Source organism: Chenopodium quinoa, unplaced genomic scaffold (assembly GCF_001683475.1).
Source record: "Chenopodium quinoa cultivar QQ74 unplaced genomic scaffold, ASM168347v1, whole genome shotgun sequence".
NCBI classification, from domain to species: domain Eukaryota; kingdom Viridiplantae; phylum Streptophyta; class Magnoliopsida; order Caryophyllales; family Amaranthaceae; genus Chenopodium; species Chenopodium quinoa.
In genome coordinates, this window is record NW_018745026.1 from 926,724 (window position 1) to 944,362 (window position 17,639).

Below are 17,639 nucleotides of genomic sequence, written 5' to 3' on the forward strand. Positions count from 1 at the left end.
CTTTCTAATAACAAAATACACACGTTAGTAACTTCAAGGAAAAATAATAATCAAAGCAATTAAATTAAATAATTGAAGAAAGATTTGGGACCAAACCCTCAGAAATTAAAACCTTTCACGTCTAGGGCGAAGGCAACTTCGAATATGGCTAGGTGTTTCTAGATCTTGCGAATGCGGAATTTTGTATGTGAAAACAAAGTTTAGAAAAGAGAGAGAATAATCAAGAAAATCTTGATGAGAGTTGGTTCTTGAAAAAGGGGGAGATATGACCTCTATTTATAGGAAAAAAGACGGTCGAAGAATTAAGAAAAGAATCCAAATTCGAATCGAAATAAAACTCGTAGACAACAGTTTTTGCGGATTTTGTTTTTATCATTTCTTTTGATTCAAGAATCAGAAAAAGATGAATAAGATGTCTTTGGAAAGATCTTGAAGTCTACTTTCTAACCCAATTAGAATCAGTTTAAAATATATTTTAGAAAAAAAGATATGAGCGAAATAGTGAGACGGTGTCAGTTTTGGATAGAGTTTGATATCTTATTCATATCTTTTTCGTTATAGCTCGGATTTAATATTATAATATATCATTGGAAAGATAATTTCAAGATATATCCAACTATATAAAATTTGGATAAAAAATATGAGGCACAAAAATAATATATGACTGTCTTTAAACATGTTTAAATCCGAATAGAATTAGGACTTTAAAAAAGGAAAGTTTTATAAAAAAGGAACGTTTATATTTAAATCAAATTCCTTAATCTTATCTTTTCAAAAAAGGATAATTAAGATATTTTAGAAACTTATAGAAGATTCTAATCAATCCTAATTAGTTTAGGAATAGGATTAAACCTTTGGATCCTCCTCATGATCATTGGGTCGTAGGTAAAATCCGGTTTGGGCCCAGTTTAGTATTTTGGCCATAATTTCCTCATTATCCATCGGAATTGGGCTTATAATATATCGTTGGAAAGGTCTTTTCAAGCCCCATCCAACTACACCATTATTGGACCCTTATCATGGACCAAACTAAAATGGAATGGACGTTTTTCATAAAATAGAGTGGGTTTTCGAAAACAGAAAGAAAGAATTTTAACAAAAACTAACCGCAACACTAGACTTTTCACACTTTCACCTCATTCGATTATGGTTCGACGTGAAAGGTATTCATCACTGGGTTTGGTTTTGGGGAGACACAAATTGGTGTCTACAAACACAGACATCTACCAAGGCATGTAGGAACTAGCGTTTAGAAAACAGAGCCTGTCGCCAAAGATATGGATCTGTCGCCAGGCAACAGGGCTATATCCCGACGACAGTCCCTGTTGGCTGGCGCTGCGTTCTTCCAATACCGAGCCAGAAATATGCATTCTTGTTTCGACCAGTTCTAGAACTGTTTGCCCGATTCTACTTCCTGATTGAGTTTTTCTCACTTTTCTGAAACCCATATGTTTTCTACATATGGACATAACCCTATGGGAATTCATGCTCCATCTACACGATTGAACGCTCTGAGCAACAAAGGGTACATCTGAGAATGTTGAATTCACCAAACCATGGAAGCGAGTTTAACTCGCAGGGTCCCATCCACTCGCGCCAACCCTTCCAAAGGTAAGGCTTCCGCGCGGTGCATTCGGACTCATAACCATGGACCCTCTTTGACTAACCCATATCCCGAACTTTAAAGAACTAGAGCCATGGTTAGGTTGCAATCTCATTGCATTATGTTGTGATTACTTGACTACTTGTGCATTATTTGTTGTGCATACTCTATGTGTTTTTCCTAACCGTTTGTTTGACTTGTGTTTAAGCCTAAATAAACTAATTAATGACTAAAAGGACTTTGCCTCATTAATGAATTAATTAGAGTAATTAAAGTTTAATAAATTAATCAAAACTGACTTAGTACGACTTTAGGCCTGTCTCGTAGAGTAAAAATACTGAAAGCAGTCCCATATTAATGTTTATGGCGCAAAAATTTGGGCTGCAGCGCCAAACGCTGCTGTGCAACGCGGTGCAACAACCCAGCCGTCTGGCACTGCACTGTAGTGTGCGACGACAGTTCAGATTTTTGCTCAAGCCATCACGACGAGTCTAATTAAATAGTTTATTAATCAAATTGGTTATTTTGTTAATGGCAGTAACCATGTTTAGTCCTTAATTGAGTCTAATCACATAGTCTAGCCACATGGTCATGACACAAGTCTTAACATGTCACTCACTAGTCGTAGCACACACTTTGTGTCACCATGATCATGTCTTAGGTTCATGCATGAGTCGGTTTTTTTCCATCATTTGAGTTAGGGGTACATTCTATCCTAATTTTTTCATATCTCTCCATCTACATCATCTTTCCATTTTCTACATGCTTTCTCCATATTCATTCTTCCAACCTCCTTCCATCTATTGCATGTTGAATAAAGCTTGAGTCAAAATAAATAATTAACAGTAAATATCCCCAATTTCCCTTTTCACAGTACTTGGTCAAGGAGAGAAGGGCGATTAATTAAGGACAACACCTTTATTCAAGTACAACTTTTTGATAAACCAATCGGTCGAAAAAGAAAAGCTAAGAAGATAATGGCAAGTCAAGAAGAAGTCAATGAGCTTAAGAAGCAAATGGCTAATGTTACCGAAGTACTAAGAACCCTAACCATCCAAATTAATGACCCTGTGAAACAACAACAAATGGAGCTCATGCAAGAAAGCTTGAGAAAAATATTTAATGACTATAGATTCCAGGGCATTAGCTCACAAGAGGTCTCAGTGGTCAAGGAGCTTCTTCTGCAGAAGTTCAATGCCAATGACATCCCTAAGTTTAAGCCAACTGACAATTCTTTTTTTCATTTAAGGTCCTTTGAAACTATAATGAACATTAAAAGAATTGATAAGAATATTTTTCACTCTTTATTCTCACTATCTCTTGAAACCATTTGTCAACGTTGGTTCTTCTCCCTTGATAAAGAGAAGACCTCTACCTGGGATGGAATAAAAAATGCTTTCATTGATAGATACAAGTGTAATATTCAAATCAAAACCGATCATAGACAACTTGAGATGCTAAAACAAAAAGAAAACTAAGGGTTCACCACCTTATTCAACAAATGGAGGGAAACTTCCGCTAACATGGTCGAAGTCCCTACTGAAAAAGAATCCGTGAGGATGTTTATAAAAAATTTACAAGAAAAGTATTCAAAGCACTTAAAATATCAACACAACTTGAATACTTTCAAGGCCGTCTATGACATAGGCATCGAGATTGAAGATGACCTCGTAAAGTAAAAAGCTAGTAACATAGTAACCATAGTGGCTGGAAAGGAAAGAAGAACGACAATCCTTCTTCTTCTGAAAACGCCCACTCTAGTAACAATGTTAGTACCTTTGATCTCAATGAAGTCTTGGCCATGGATAACCAAGGATCTAAGAAGCAACTAAGGAAAGACTTAACCCCCATTGGGATGAGCTATTATATTGCCTTCGATCAACTCCATGCCAAGGGACTCATTACTCCCATTAGACCTATCCACGATCCCACACCTGAGAAGAGATTGCCTAGTTGGGATCCGGATGCACATTGCAAGTACCATTAAGGTTGGGGACATACCACTGAGAGTTGTTGGAAGCTAAAAGAGGCTATCCAACATTTGATCGATAATAACAAGATTCACATACCTCCAGCTAGCAAGAAGACCAGATGATGAAAAGCACAAGACAAGAGGTAAGCTTTAACGACAAGATTTCATGACCTCTTTTTTCTATTTATTTTTCATTTTTTCCTTTCCCCATTAAGTCTATATAGGCAACATCTTTTTTTCCTTAAATATACTTTGTAAATTTTTTCTTTTTACCCCTTTTAATAAAAATGAGCATTTTATTTTTTTGTATATGATCATCGCATTACAAAAATAAAAAAAAAATAAAAAAAAAAAAAATCATTGTCGAACTAAGTACAAGGTATACCAATGATTTGAGGCACCCCTTGTAGCCACATCATATTACCTATCACCCTTCAAATATACAATCTTTTCTTGATAAACCACTTTGAGCCTCGTCTAATGATAGACCTTTCTTTCTTCAACCTACATCTACCTAACCTTGGGATGGGTGATGTATAACTCATGCAATTTGAAAAGCTTGAGTGATTTAAAAAAAATAAAAAAGCAATAAAAAATAAATAAAAGTGTACAAAAGGGCAAGTATTCCAATGTCTTTGATATGGAAATGTCATTGATATGAACACATCTCAGATTACGTTTCTTATCGAGTGCTCGGTACCGTGCCTGAGAAACATGAATGCTAAGTGAGTGATAGACCACATGATCAGGATTGCCCACACTTATAAAAAAAAGTTTCAAAATAAAAAAAAATGAAAAAGCAAAAAAAAAAAAAAAAAAGAGAGCTAAAAAAGTGAGAATACTCAAGCATAAAAATATAAAGATTCAAAATCAAGGTTGCACACCTTGGGGGCTTATCTAGGGTCTTGAGCCTTTATACCTTTCTTCTTCAACCTTTAGCCTAACCACGTTAAAACCCTTAAAAAGACCTTTTTGAGGTGTACATACTTGTGCGAGGTCGGCTAGAGCTACGTTCAGCCTGATTCCTGACGGATACGTAGGCAACCTCACATCGAGGTGCGGCCGTAATAAAAAATGCATAATTGATTATATTAAAGGATGTCCAATGCTCATCCTTATCCACGCTGAGCCAGAATTGGGGGCTTGATCCTTACATCATTAGCTTACCTAGCCTAAGAATCACCATCTTTTGTCTCTTCTCAAAATACTTTTCCACACACTCACACCATGATCATATAAAAGGATCTCCAATGCTCATCGCTATTCATTTAGAGGTAGAATTGGGGGCTTGATCCTTACATTATTAGCCTACCCAGCCTAAGATTCACCACCATTTAACTCTTTTGAATATATTTTTCCATGCACTTAGCCCTTGCGGCCTAACTTTAGTGTCACTATCACACACATCACAGATACATGACCAAATATATTTCCCTTAGGAACCCTTTGTCATGAAATCTTAACACAACGCTAAAGCATGCCTTATCATATCAACATCAATCATCATTGCATCACAAAGTATGAAGTACTTAGCCTCCGCACCTAAGTTACCTAAATACTTTCATTATCGAGTCAACTAGGATAGTCTAAGATATTACAATCCTTGAACTATGAGAGACAACGTTAACAGATTAAGCTCATTCAACATGCGCCCTCAAACACTTTGATTCTTTCTTCGCGTATTTCTTTTTTGGGAGAAAGTCGGTACCCTTCACAAAAATGACGGAAAATTTTTGAATTTTTCCTTTTTCGCATTTTAAGTCAAGCACATCAAACTACAATGCACACACGATTCATGAGTCACACGTGTCTACCTCAAGTCAGTCAGTCAATCACATTAAGCCAACCTCAAGTCAATGAGTCAAGCAACACTAAGTCTTAGGTCAACCCTAAAGAAAGATAAGCAAAGTCCTATAGTAAAAAATATAAATGCAGGTGCATCCCAGCGAGCAAGAACATTCCCGGATTTTTTTCGAAAAATCGCGAATATGAACACATGAGATTATTCCAAGATGAGAGGAAAGATGAAGAGCTTTAATTTACAAAAGATTTGAGCATATTTGGTTGAAAGGAAACGACAAAGTTCAAAGTTCAGAGTGGAACCGAGCAACGAATATCAGCAGCAAGAGCAAAATAAGGACGACCCTACTCCAGCGCCAAATGACAAGGCAATCGCCCGAAGACAACATCTGTCGCCTGGCGATAGAAGCAAAGTGCGGCGACACAACGCGTGGCCCCCATATTAGATTATGCGAGCCTAGTGCAGAAATTTCCGAGTTCCTTGGTACGCCAGTTAGCCCCTATAAGCAATTTGAAATGATTAAGTAGTCGGCTTGATTACAATCGCAAATAAGTGATCGACCTGACAAAAGATCGTCTCACTTAGCTTAAAGCGCCTAAGCATTGGCTCATTGCAAGCACCGACATAATGGTTCACAAGTAGTAAAAGCACCGACATAATGGTTCACAATCAGTAAAAGCACTGACATAATGGTTCACAAGTAGTAAAAAGCACCGACGTAATGGTTCACAAACAGCAAAAATGCGCTGACGTATTGGCACCGCGGAAATTACAGCAAAAAATTGCAACAGCAAAGTTCAAGCGAGCCTTAAAGATCGACAAGCGTTGGTCTTCGGTAATTTTCTTTGGAACATTATCCTAACAACTGAGGATGACTTCAAGCGAAGTTATCTTCGACAACGTTCCCTAGGATATGGAAGGTTGTCAGAATAGCTAAGGATGGTTTCAAGAGAAGTTATCTTCGACGACGTTTGCTAAGATTGTGGAGGTTTTCATTAAGATTTGAGAAGATAGCACAAGATGGGCGATCTTCGACGACGTTTGCTAAGATTGTGGAGGATGTCATTAATATTTGAGAAGATAGCACGAGATGGGCGGTCTTCTACGACGTTCACTAATATTGTGAAGGTTGTCATTAAGATTTGAGAAGATAGCACGAGATGGGCGGTCTTCGACGACATTCGCTAAGATTGTGGAGGTTGTCACCAAGATTTGAGAAGATAGCATGAGATGGGCGGTCTTCGACGACATTCACTAAGATTGTGGAGGTTGTCACCAAGATTTGAGAAGATAGCACGAGATGGGTGGTCTTCGAAAACATTCGCTAATATTGTGGAGGTTGTCACCAAGATTTGAGAAGATAGCACGAGATGGGCGGTCTTCGACAACATTCGCTAAGATTGTGGAGGTTGTCACCAAGATTTGAGAAGATAGCACGAGATAGGCGGTCTTCGACGACATTCGCTAAGATTGTGGAGGTTGTCACCAAGATCTGAGAAGAGCGGTTCGTGATGAGGCGGTCTTCGACGAATTTTGCTATGATTGGTAAGTTGGTCACTATGATTCAAGAAAAAAGCTCTTTTTTTCAGAGACGCGTAGACATATCATCACAGCTCTTTTGTTTAGAGACGCGTGGACATTTTTCCAAAGCTCTTTGTTCAGAGACGCATGAACATATCTAGAAAAGCTTCATTGTTCAGAGACGAGTGAACATAAAAGCAATAGGATAGCGTTCCCCTAACTTGTGGAAGGTTATCACAACAACAAAGCAACAAAACGGTTACCTTTAGAGACGTGTGCTCGACGGTGCAAGATACGCGTTTCATAACTCTCTTATCTGTTTTGACTAACGCTAGTTTGAAGTTATCGGCGTTACAAGAATGATTAAGGATTGCAGAACGTTCTAAATCATTCTCCGTCCCTGTCGCTACTTTGACATTTGTTTTCGAAACTTGCGTTTCTCCAAACTCAGTCAAAGTGGGGGCTTCCGTAGACACCCATTTGTGTCTCCCCAAAACCAAACCCGGTGATAAATACCTTTCACATCGAATCATAATCGAATGAAGTGAAAGTGGGAAAAGTCTAGTGTTGCGGTTAGTTTTTATTAAAATTCTCTTCTTTCTCTCTGTTTTCGAAAACCTATTTTATTTAATGGAAATAGCCAATCTTGTTTAGTTTGGTCCATGAAAAGGGTCCAATAATAGTGTAGTTGGATTGGGCTCAAAAAGAGTTTTCCAACGATATATTATAAGCCCAATTCCGATGAATAATGAGGAAATTATGGCCAAATTCCTAAAATTGGGCCCGGTTTGATCTTTATATGCGGCCCAATGATCTAGAGGAGGGCCTATTGTGAATTATCATTCCTAATGCAATTAGGATTGATTATAGTCTTCTATAATCTTCTAGAAGGTTCTTTTGAATCCGAATGTGATTAGGATTGATAATTAAGTTTTATGAACTTTATTTAGAATAAAAGAAGTGTTTTAAATGAAATTACAATTTTACCCCTTGTACGGACTTTTACGCTTCATTTTATCAAAAATGGAAAATGTGTGAAAACTTCCTGCAGCGCCGCATGCCAGGTTGTCGCCTAGCGACAAGCCTTGTCGCGCGGCGACAAGGGCAGTTGCGGCGACAGTGTCGTGTTTTATTCCTCTTAGAACTCCGACTCTTTTTTATCATATCCGGAATATTTTCATTATAAATAGCGTCCTCAGACCTCCGTTTTTTATCACCAACTCTCATCAAAAAAATCTTGATACTCTCTCTCTCTTTTTCTAAACCAACTTTTTACAAACAAAATTCTGCATTCACAAGATCTAGACACACCTAACCAAGTTTGAAGTTGCCTTCGTTGTAGACGTAAAAGGTTTGATATTTCTCAGGGTTTGGTCCCAAATTTCTCTTTCAATTATTTAATTTAATTGTTTGTTTTATACTTTTCCTTGAAGTTATTAACGTGTGTATTTTGTTATTAGAAAGAGGTATAAGGCATCCAAGTAAGTGCTCTAATTGTTTTCATTGATATTATGATATAGAAATCATGCTTAGATTGTAATTCCTAGTATCATGTTATGATGTTTTTATTGCTTCCTAGTATCGTGTTTAGGGTGATTTTCTTATATCAAGTATGATTATCGTGACGCTTCCCATTTTCTTTCTTAATATCATGTTAGAATCATATTAGGGCTAAAAGCTTTGATCTTTATTGTTTAGTGAAATTCTAGGGTTTGTTATTAATCTTGTTAGTATCATGCCTAGGATCTTGCTATTAATATGCTTTAACATGATTATTTTTATAATTGTTATGATTATTATTATTATTATTATTATTATTATTATTATTATTATTATTATTATTATTATCTCAAAAACAAAAAGTCATACAACCTACAATAAATTAGTGGAAAGCCGAGATACAATCTGGGCCCAAATAAAACATGGAGATGCGGGGTGATTATTATTATTATTATTATTATTATTATTATTATTATTATTATTATTATTATTATTATTATTATTATTATTATTATTATCATCATCATCATCATCATCATCATCATCATCATCATAATCATCATCATCATCATCATCATCATCATTATCATCATCATCATCATCATCATCATCATCATCATCATCATCATCATCATCATCATCATCATCATCATCATCATCATCATCATCATCATCATTATTATTATTATGTTGTTTGATGATTATTATTGTTATTGCTTGATCACACCTTTTATGCATGTTTAAAGGGAATTGGTACTTGTAATCACGCTTAATAAGATAATTAATAATCTTGTTTAAGGTTAATTTGATTATATTTCAAGTGATCACTAATTAATAGATTTGTTTGTGCATTAATATTCAACCAACATAGATAAACAGGTTTAAGTTAAATCTATTGATTGCATGTTATTCAGAAAGCGCACATGAATATGAGCAGAATAAAGTAGAGGCCTATTATAAGGAAAGGTTCTTTCTCTTTTAGATTGGATTTGTACCTTCATCCCCGAACTACGAGCCTTGATTCCAGACCTATTGGAGCTAACAATCTCATGGATCGTTAAGGGGTGTAACCTTCACCTCGTGAACGGTTTACAAGTTCCTAAAACTTGTTGGCGACTCTTTTGCTCTTGTTTCTTTCCCTTTGGACGCCACCGTACTTTAGTTTATGATCACAGTGGGGTTCAAATTTAAGGTAATGCTTGAAATATTCCCTACAGTAGGGTAAGGCATGTCATCTTCCCGTGGAATTGGAGTACAAGGCTTTTTGGGAAATCAAGGAGATTCACATGGATTCTAAGATCGCGAGAGAGAAAAGACTTCTCCAATTCAATGAGATGGAAGAGTTTAGATTGTCAGCGTATGATAGTGCATGAATTTATAAGGTGAATACCAAGAAGTGGCACGACAAGAAGATCATACCAAGAGAGTTTGCACCCGATGATAAGATTCCACTCTTTAATTCTAGATTAAAGCTTTTTCCAGGAAAACTAAAGTCGAGGCAGTCGGGTCTCTTTACTGTCATTAAGGTGAAAAAATTTGGTTCGATCGACCTAGTGAATGAAAAGGTTTAAGAGTTTAAATTAAATGGTCAACGATTGAAGGTGTACCATGATGGATTGGTGGAGGAAACCCACCTAACTCCACTCTCATCTTAGGGCTAAGTATAATGGTCGTGCAAGACCTTTTAAACCAGCGCTTTGCGGGAGGCAACCCGTATTTCTTTCTTTCTAGACTAGTTTATCTTTACTTTATTTAGAGAGGCAAGGAGAGTGTAATTTTACCTTCTTGAAGTGATTTTGTGCAGGTTTTTAGCACTCAAGTGAGGAGAGTTATAGAGGAAAAAGTGTAGGAGTTTATAGGTCCTAATTGCGGAAAAACATGAATCATATTCATAAAGAACCTAATCCCAAGATCTCATTACATAATACATAAAGAACAAGTAATTATACCAATAAAGTGTGATTCTATGTGCGATCGAGCAAGAACACTGGCGTATAAATAACCTCAAGTGTGATTCCTCTACTCAGTCCACGGGCAAAAGTTAAACCTCAACTAATGCAAGTTAGTCGTGATTGAACGCTTCAATCAACCATCAACGGAGAAGAGAGACATGAACCAACACCACCAACCACCACGAGCCAACACCAAGAACCAAATAGGGTGGTCGGCCGTACGGACGTGAAGGGGGAGGAGAGAGAGCCGTGTATGTGAGGAGAGAGAGATGGATTTGGGTTTGGAATACTGGTTGCCTTGTTTCACAATTGACTGATTATTAATTGTGACTTATTTTTCAACTAGGCATGAATCTTATTTATAGATCATATCTCTAAATAAGAGCCCATGTCAAGCCCGGACTCCTAAGCCTAATCAAACTACTCTAGCCAAACACTCCATGTGGTATGTCATAATCTCATGAGGCCCATTAATGGGCCTCTTACTTGTTTCACCCAATACCCCTTGTTGTGTGACCTTAGGGGGATCCATTCTATTGGGCTTTAGACTATGTAGCTAGTCCAAAGATCATTTTTAATATCTAGAACCAAATATGACGACCCAAAAGAACGAACTTATTATCTCCATAATAATGATCCTTGATATATCTTGTAATTTCACTTATCGAAGACATAACTCCTTCAAAAAGTTGCAAAAAAAAGAGATTCCGAACTGGGCAGAGGCCCGATTGGGCGGAGCTCGCCCGATCGGGCGCAAGAGTGAAGCATAAATAGGACATAAAATCGACCAATCGGCCGCGAGAGTGAAGCAAAAATCGGACATAAAATCGCCCGATCGGGCAACCGCGCTCAACCGAGAGTGCAAAGGAAGAAAATTCTGAGCTACTAAATCGTCCGATCAGGCGCGCAAGCAGGAGAAGAATTGAAGGGAAATTCTCCCTATCGGACGCAAATTTGGAGAAATCGAGTGATCTAAAAATAAATTCCGGGCGAAGATCACCCTATCGAACGAGCGATCGAGATAGATTCAAGGGCAAGCTCGCGCCCAATCGGGCAGGGTTCACCTGATCAGGCGCGCAAGTAAAGTTTCAAAAAAAACCATCCTTCACCCGTTCGGACGACCAAGCGCCCGATCGGGCGCGCCTTTATTCCGGAACTCTTTTAATTCCCTTTTCTCCTCTAATAATTTCATTTTATTCTTTCACTCATCTCTTTCATTCACACTTTCTCTCTCTAACCTCCATTTTCAAACCATCAAACTGATCTTTCCAATCAAGATCTTTTCTAATTCTCTCATCAAAACACAAAAATTTTCATATATTCTTGATCCTCTCACCTTCCTCTACATTCTCCATCTAGTTTTCACTTGTTTCACAATTGTATGATTGTTAATTATGAATTATTTTTCAACCCTAGGCATGGATCTTCTTTATAGATCATATCTTTAAATAAGAGCCCATGTCAAGCCTAAACTCCTAAGCCTAATCAAACTACTCTAGCCCAACACTCCATGTGGTATGTCTTAATCTCATGAGGCCCATTAATGAGCCTCTTACTTGGTTAACCCAATACCCTTGTTATGTGACCTTATAGGATCCATTCTATTGGGCTTTGGACTATGTAACTAATCCAAATATCATTTGTCGTTGTAGACACCTAAATGTGTCTCCCCAAAATTCAAACCCAATGATGAATACCTTTCACGTCATTTGATTATCGAACGAAATGAAAGTGTGAAAAGTCTAATGATGCGGTTGTTTTTATTAAAATATCTCTATTTCTGTTTTTGAAAATATTTCTTTATATTCTATATTTATGAAAATAGCCAATACAATTTATTTTTGTCCATGATAAGGGTCCAGTAATTGTGTAGTTGGATTTAGCTCGCAAAGAGCTTTCCAACGATATATTATAAGCCCAATTCCGATGAATAATGAGGAAGTTATGGCCAAAATACTAAATTGGGCCCGAAATGAATTTTATATGCCGTCCAATGATTTAGAGGAGGGCCTATTAATTATTATTCCTAAAGTTATTAGGATTGATTTTAATCTTCTAGAATAAGTAGAACGTTCTTTTAAATTCTAATGGAATTAGGATTGATAATTATATTTTGAAAGGTTTATTTGAAATAAAATAAGTGTTTTGTGATAAACCCAATTATAATTTGATAAACACGGAATTTGCTGCTTAATCATATTAAGAAAAGTATTCCGTAAAAAGCGCGTTTTATCTTTTAATTAGCGCCAAACGACAGAGTATGTCGCCTGGCGCTAATACCTGTCGTCTGGCGTTAACTCCAGTCGTTCGTGACAAGAGGTTTTTTATTCTGAATGGGACTCAATTTCTTTTCGATCGGTTTCCGGACTATTTTTTCTATAAATAGGGTCCTAGACCCCTGTTTTGATTCATTTGCAATCACCAACAATAATCTAATTCTATGCTTTCTCTCTCTAAAAGCTGGAAGCTTGTTCTTTCTCCTTCTTTCTAAACCTTCCCTTTTACAAAATTCCACATTCACAAGCTCTAGACACACCTAGCCAAGTTCGAAGTTGCCTTCGCCGTGTAAGAGTTAACCGGACTGAGGCCCTACCATCAAGCATTACATTTTCAAGGTGAGTAAACTCTTTACTGATTACAACTCTTGTAATTCTAGGTTGAATAATTAACCATCACATGTTTGATTATTACCCTTTGCTTCAAGGTTCTAAACGCTTTAGGTAACCGTGTTGAGTATAACTAATTAAATATGTAGATGGTGATCTACCCACAATGCCTAAAATAACAAGTGACACTCTGTGGAGGCCGGCCCATCACTCACTATCTAGATTTGTTGGGTATCTAATTGGAAAAGCAACCAAAATATTACTGGGACCCAGATTTATTATGTTGTGATTATTTAGTGAACTCTAGCCCATCAACAATCAACATAAATTAAATATAACATGCATAATCTACTAATGCATAAATAAAACATGACATAGTATATCCCCTTAATCCTAAGAAAACTAATAAAGCAAAAGCTCCCACTTGAACCTTCATGGATCTTATCCATCTCGCTCATTTGGGCCTTCACTTCATGGGCTTCTTGGATTAACTACAACCTGTAATTCTATTCTATTCTATCTACTACTTAAATAAAATGAAATAAAATTACAGAAATATTTTATCGGTTCGTAGACCGTACTAAGATTACAAAAATACATCATGATGCGCAGATCGTATTTAGTAATCTACTGGGCCATACTAATCATTATATAGCAAAAAAATAACATCATATATTATAAAATTTCCACATAATAAATCACTCATCATGTTTTCCTAAACTACAACATCGAATGTTCACAATAAAGGAAACATGGCACCTAAACATCACATATTTTAATTAATGCAATTAGATAATATCAAATATTTTTCAAGACCATCAATAAATTATAGTATATTTTAAATTAATCATGAGATAGAATCAAATCTTATTTTAATCTCAAAAGATAAATCATATTTATCCTCAAAGATTATCCTAACTCACATAGGGGTTCTATCCTAATTACTAGCCAATCACAAAATTTTAAGTCAATTATATCCTAAAATAATTATGGGATATAATCCCATTATTTAAATCAATCTTAATATTTTTGGAATATGCTAAACATATCCTAACTATCCAAAATTAACAAATTTAATTAAGGATAATTATCAAAACCAAATTTTGAAATTTGATTTTATCCCCAAAATAAAATCGAATTTAATTTGAAAATAATTTAAAACAAAATAATTTTAACAAAAGCAATTTTTTTATTTTTAATTCTGCTGCCACGTCAGCAAGGGAGAACCCCAGCCAACGCAGCAACAAGAACCTCCCTGTACGTCAGTCAGGGAGAACCCCAACTAACGCACGCCGTAGCTAAGGACAAGGCCCAGCCACGACACCACCTGCACCTAGCTGGAACTGTTCCAGTTGGGCACCTAAGTCTTGGTAGGAATCCGCCGCTATTGTCTGAGGGTTGTTGTTTTGCCTCGCAACTAGGCTAGAGCGCAGCCTCATGTGTCTGTTGGATGCAACAGGCAACAGCTTGCGGCAGTGCAACAGTTGCACTTCCTGCTGCCGCATGTCCACGACTCGCCGTCCTCCTTGATGCACCCTTTTCGACCACCTAGGCAGCCACCATGGCCACCTGACGGTGGTTCGTCCACCAAGCCACGACTGCCCGCTCACAAATTCAAATCTTTTCCTTTTTTTTGGAGAGATTTAATTTAATAAAACAACATTTGTAAAATAAAATTAAATTAGGTCATTTGAATTAAAACATAACATTTATGCCCAATTCAATTTTGAAATCAATTTCATAATTCAATTTCAAATCTAAGGTTCTTCCCAAATTTAATTCTAATTTAATTTAAATCTTAAATAAAATTGTTGATTATACAAAATATCATATTTTATGTATCAAATCAATCTAATTAAATTTATGAAGCATAAAATATTCGAAATCATCAAAATTAAGCATAAAAATCAAAATTTTAGGGTTTATTTCAATCAAAATTTTCGAAAAACACTAGGGCTTAATTCGGATTTTGCTAGAACAATTGAGCAATTTAAATCATATTTAAACAATTCCAAAAATTAAATCTCCATTTAATATAAATATTGAACCATAATTAAATTTTTTCCCTCTTAATTGAATTAAAATTTGTGGACATCAAATATTTATCGTCAATATGCATAAAGGCATTAGGCTAACTAATACCACTGTAGGAGTTTATAGGTTTTAATTACGGAAAAACAGGAATCATATTCATAAAGCGCCTAATCCAAAGATCTCATTGCATAACACATAAAGAACAAGTAATTATACCTTTGAAGCGTGATTCCACGTGCGATCGAGCAAGAACAATGGGAGATAAAGAACCCCAAGCGTGATTCCTCTACTTGGTCCACAGGCACAAGTTAAACCTCCACTAATGCTAGTTAGTCATGATTGAACGCTTCAATCAACCATCAACGGAGAAGAGAGACCTGAACCAACACCAAGAACCACCACGAGCCAACACCACGAACCACCTAGGGTGGCCAGCCGTACGGACGTGAAGGAGGAGAAGAGAGAGATGGATTAGGGTTTGGAATACTGGTTGCCTTGTTTCACAATTGAATAATTGTTAATTCTGACTTATTTTTCAACCCTAGGCATGGATCTTATTTATAGATCATATCTCTAAATAAGAACCCATGTCCAGCGCAAACTCCTAAGCCTAATCAAACTACTCTAGCCCAACACTCCATGTGGTATGTCATAATCTCATGAGGCCCATTAATGGGCCTTTTACTTGTTTAACCCAATACTCCTTGTTGTGTGACCTTATAGGATCCATTCTATTGGGCTTCAGACTATGTAACTAGTCCAAAGATCATTTGTCATATCTAACACCAAACAATGATGACCTAAAAGAACGAACTTATTATCTCCATAATAGTGATCCTTGATATATCTAGTAATTGCACTTATCGAAGACATAATTCCTTCAAAATTTTGCAAAAAAAGAGATTCCAAACTGGGCAGAGGACCGATCGGGCGGAGCTCTCCCGATCGGGCGCAAGAGTAAAGCATATATCAGACATAAAATCTCCCGATTGAGCGTGAGAGTGAAGTAGAAATCGGACATAAAATCGCCTGATCGGGCAACCACGCTCAACCGGGAGCGCAAAGGAAGAAAATTCTGAGCTGCTAAATCGTCTAATCAGGCGCGCAAGCAGGAGAAGAATTGAAGGGAAATTCGCTCGATTGGGCGTAAATTTGGAGAAATCGAGTGATCTAAAAAGAAATTTCGGGCGAAGCTCTCCCGATCGAGCGAGCGATCGAGAGAGATTCAAGGGCAAGCTCACGCCCGATCAAGAGGAGTTCACCCAATCGGGCGCGCCAAGTAAAGTTTCAAAACAGCCATCCTTCGCCCGATCGAGCGTCCAAGCGCCCGATCGGGCACGCCTTTATTCTGAAACTCTTATAATTCCCTTTTCTCCTCTTATCTTTTCATTTTCTTCTTTCACTCATCTCTTTCATTTACACTTTCTCTCTAACCTCCATTTTCTAACTTTCAAACTCACCTTTCCAATCAAGATCTTCTATAATTCTCACATTAAAACTCAAAAATTTTCATATATTCTTGATCCTCTCACCTTCCTCTACATTCTGCATCTAGTTTTGACTTGTTTTCCTCACACTTTTAGGAAACCCTAGATAGAGAAAATCTCAAATCTGTCAAGAAATCACATCAAATGGATTCCAAAAGGTTGAGAAATCAAAGAGGTGAATAATCTAGGAAACAATCAACACCAATGGTCAATCCGGAACTTCAAATTCCGAGGTGGAGCGAGGTGCTCAACCTCATCTCGAGGCAGGTAATAGCTACTCGCTTTGTTCACCATCCAAATTTGATTAGATTAGGACTTAATAAAGAAGTAGAAAAGTTGTTTAAGGGAATTTGTATGTATAATTTGTTTAACTTGCACTGTGATACATATGACTATTTAACTGTAGAATTCATCTCTACTTTTAATTTGATTAAGTCAAGTTGAACTGTTTATCATGTTCGATTTCGATTACTTAACAATGATGTGAGACTATCTTTAAAGGATTTTGGTAAAATTTTTATTTGAAATCCGATAAACCCATGGAACCACCCCGAGACTATTGTGCCGAATTTTACCTAGCTCTCATGGGGGAGGTTTTAGAAAGCCTCCAACATGCCAAGAGGACCATCATTCACCATCCCGTGCCAAAGTTTTGGCAAAGATTTGTTGGCCTCACCATCTTTGGGAGGCATGAACCGGGTAATGTTCAAAGGGATGAGTTGGAATTGTTGGCCTCCTATTTAATCCCTAGTTGTGGGAAATTGAACATTCCCCTTAGGACGGCTCAACACTTCCAACGTAGTTCTAAGGCGGTCGAGGCTTCTAGAGCTAGGTGTCCTATCTATTTTTGTGGGTTAGTCACCACATTGCGTTAAAATTGATGGGTTTTATACCCAATGACTATAGGAGAGTAGATGGCCCTACCCTGATGGACCTTACCTACTTAGGAAGCATCAATTGAATCCAACCAACCCATAGTGTGATTCAACCTAATGAGATGTAGTAGATAATTCATAGGGAGTCGAGTAGGAGAGACCAAGCCTTTACATTGCCTAACCCCAACTTAACCAAGTTTGACCTTTGAGCTAGGTATTCTAGGAGAGGCACAAGAGGCTCAACATTTTCCACCTCAACCACAACCACAACCTCAATTCCAACCACCA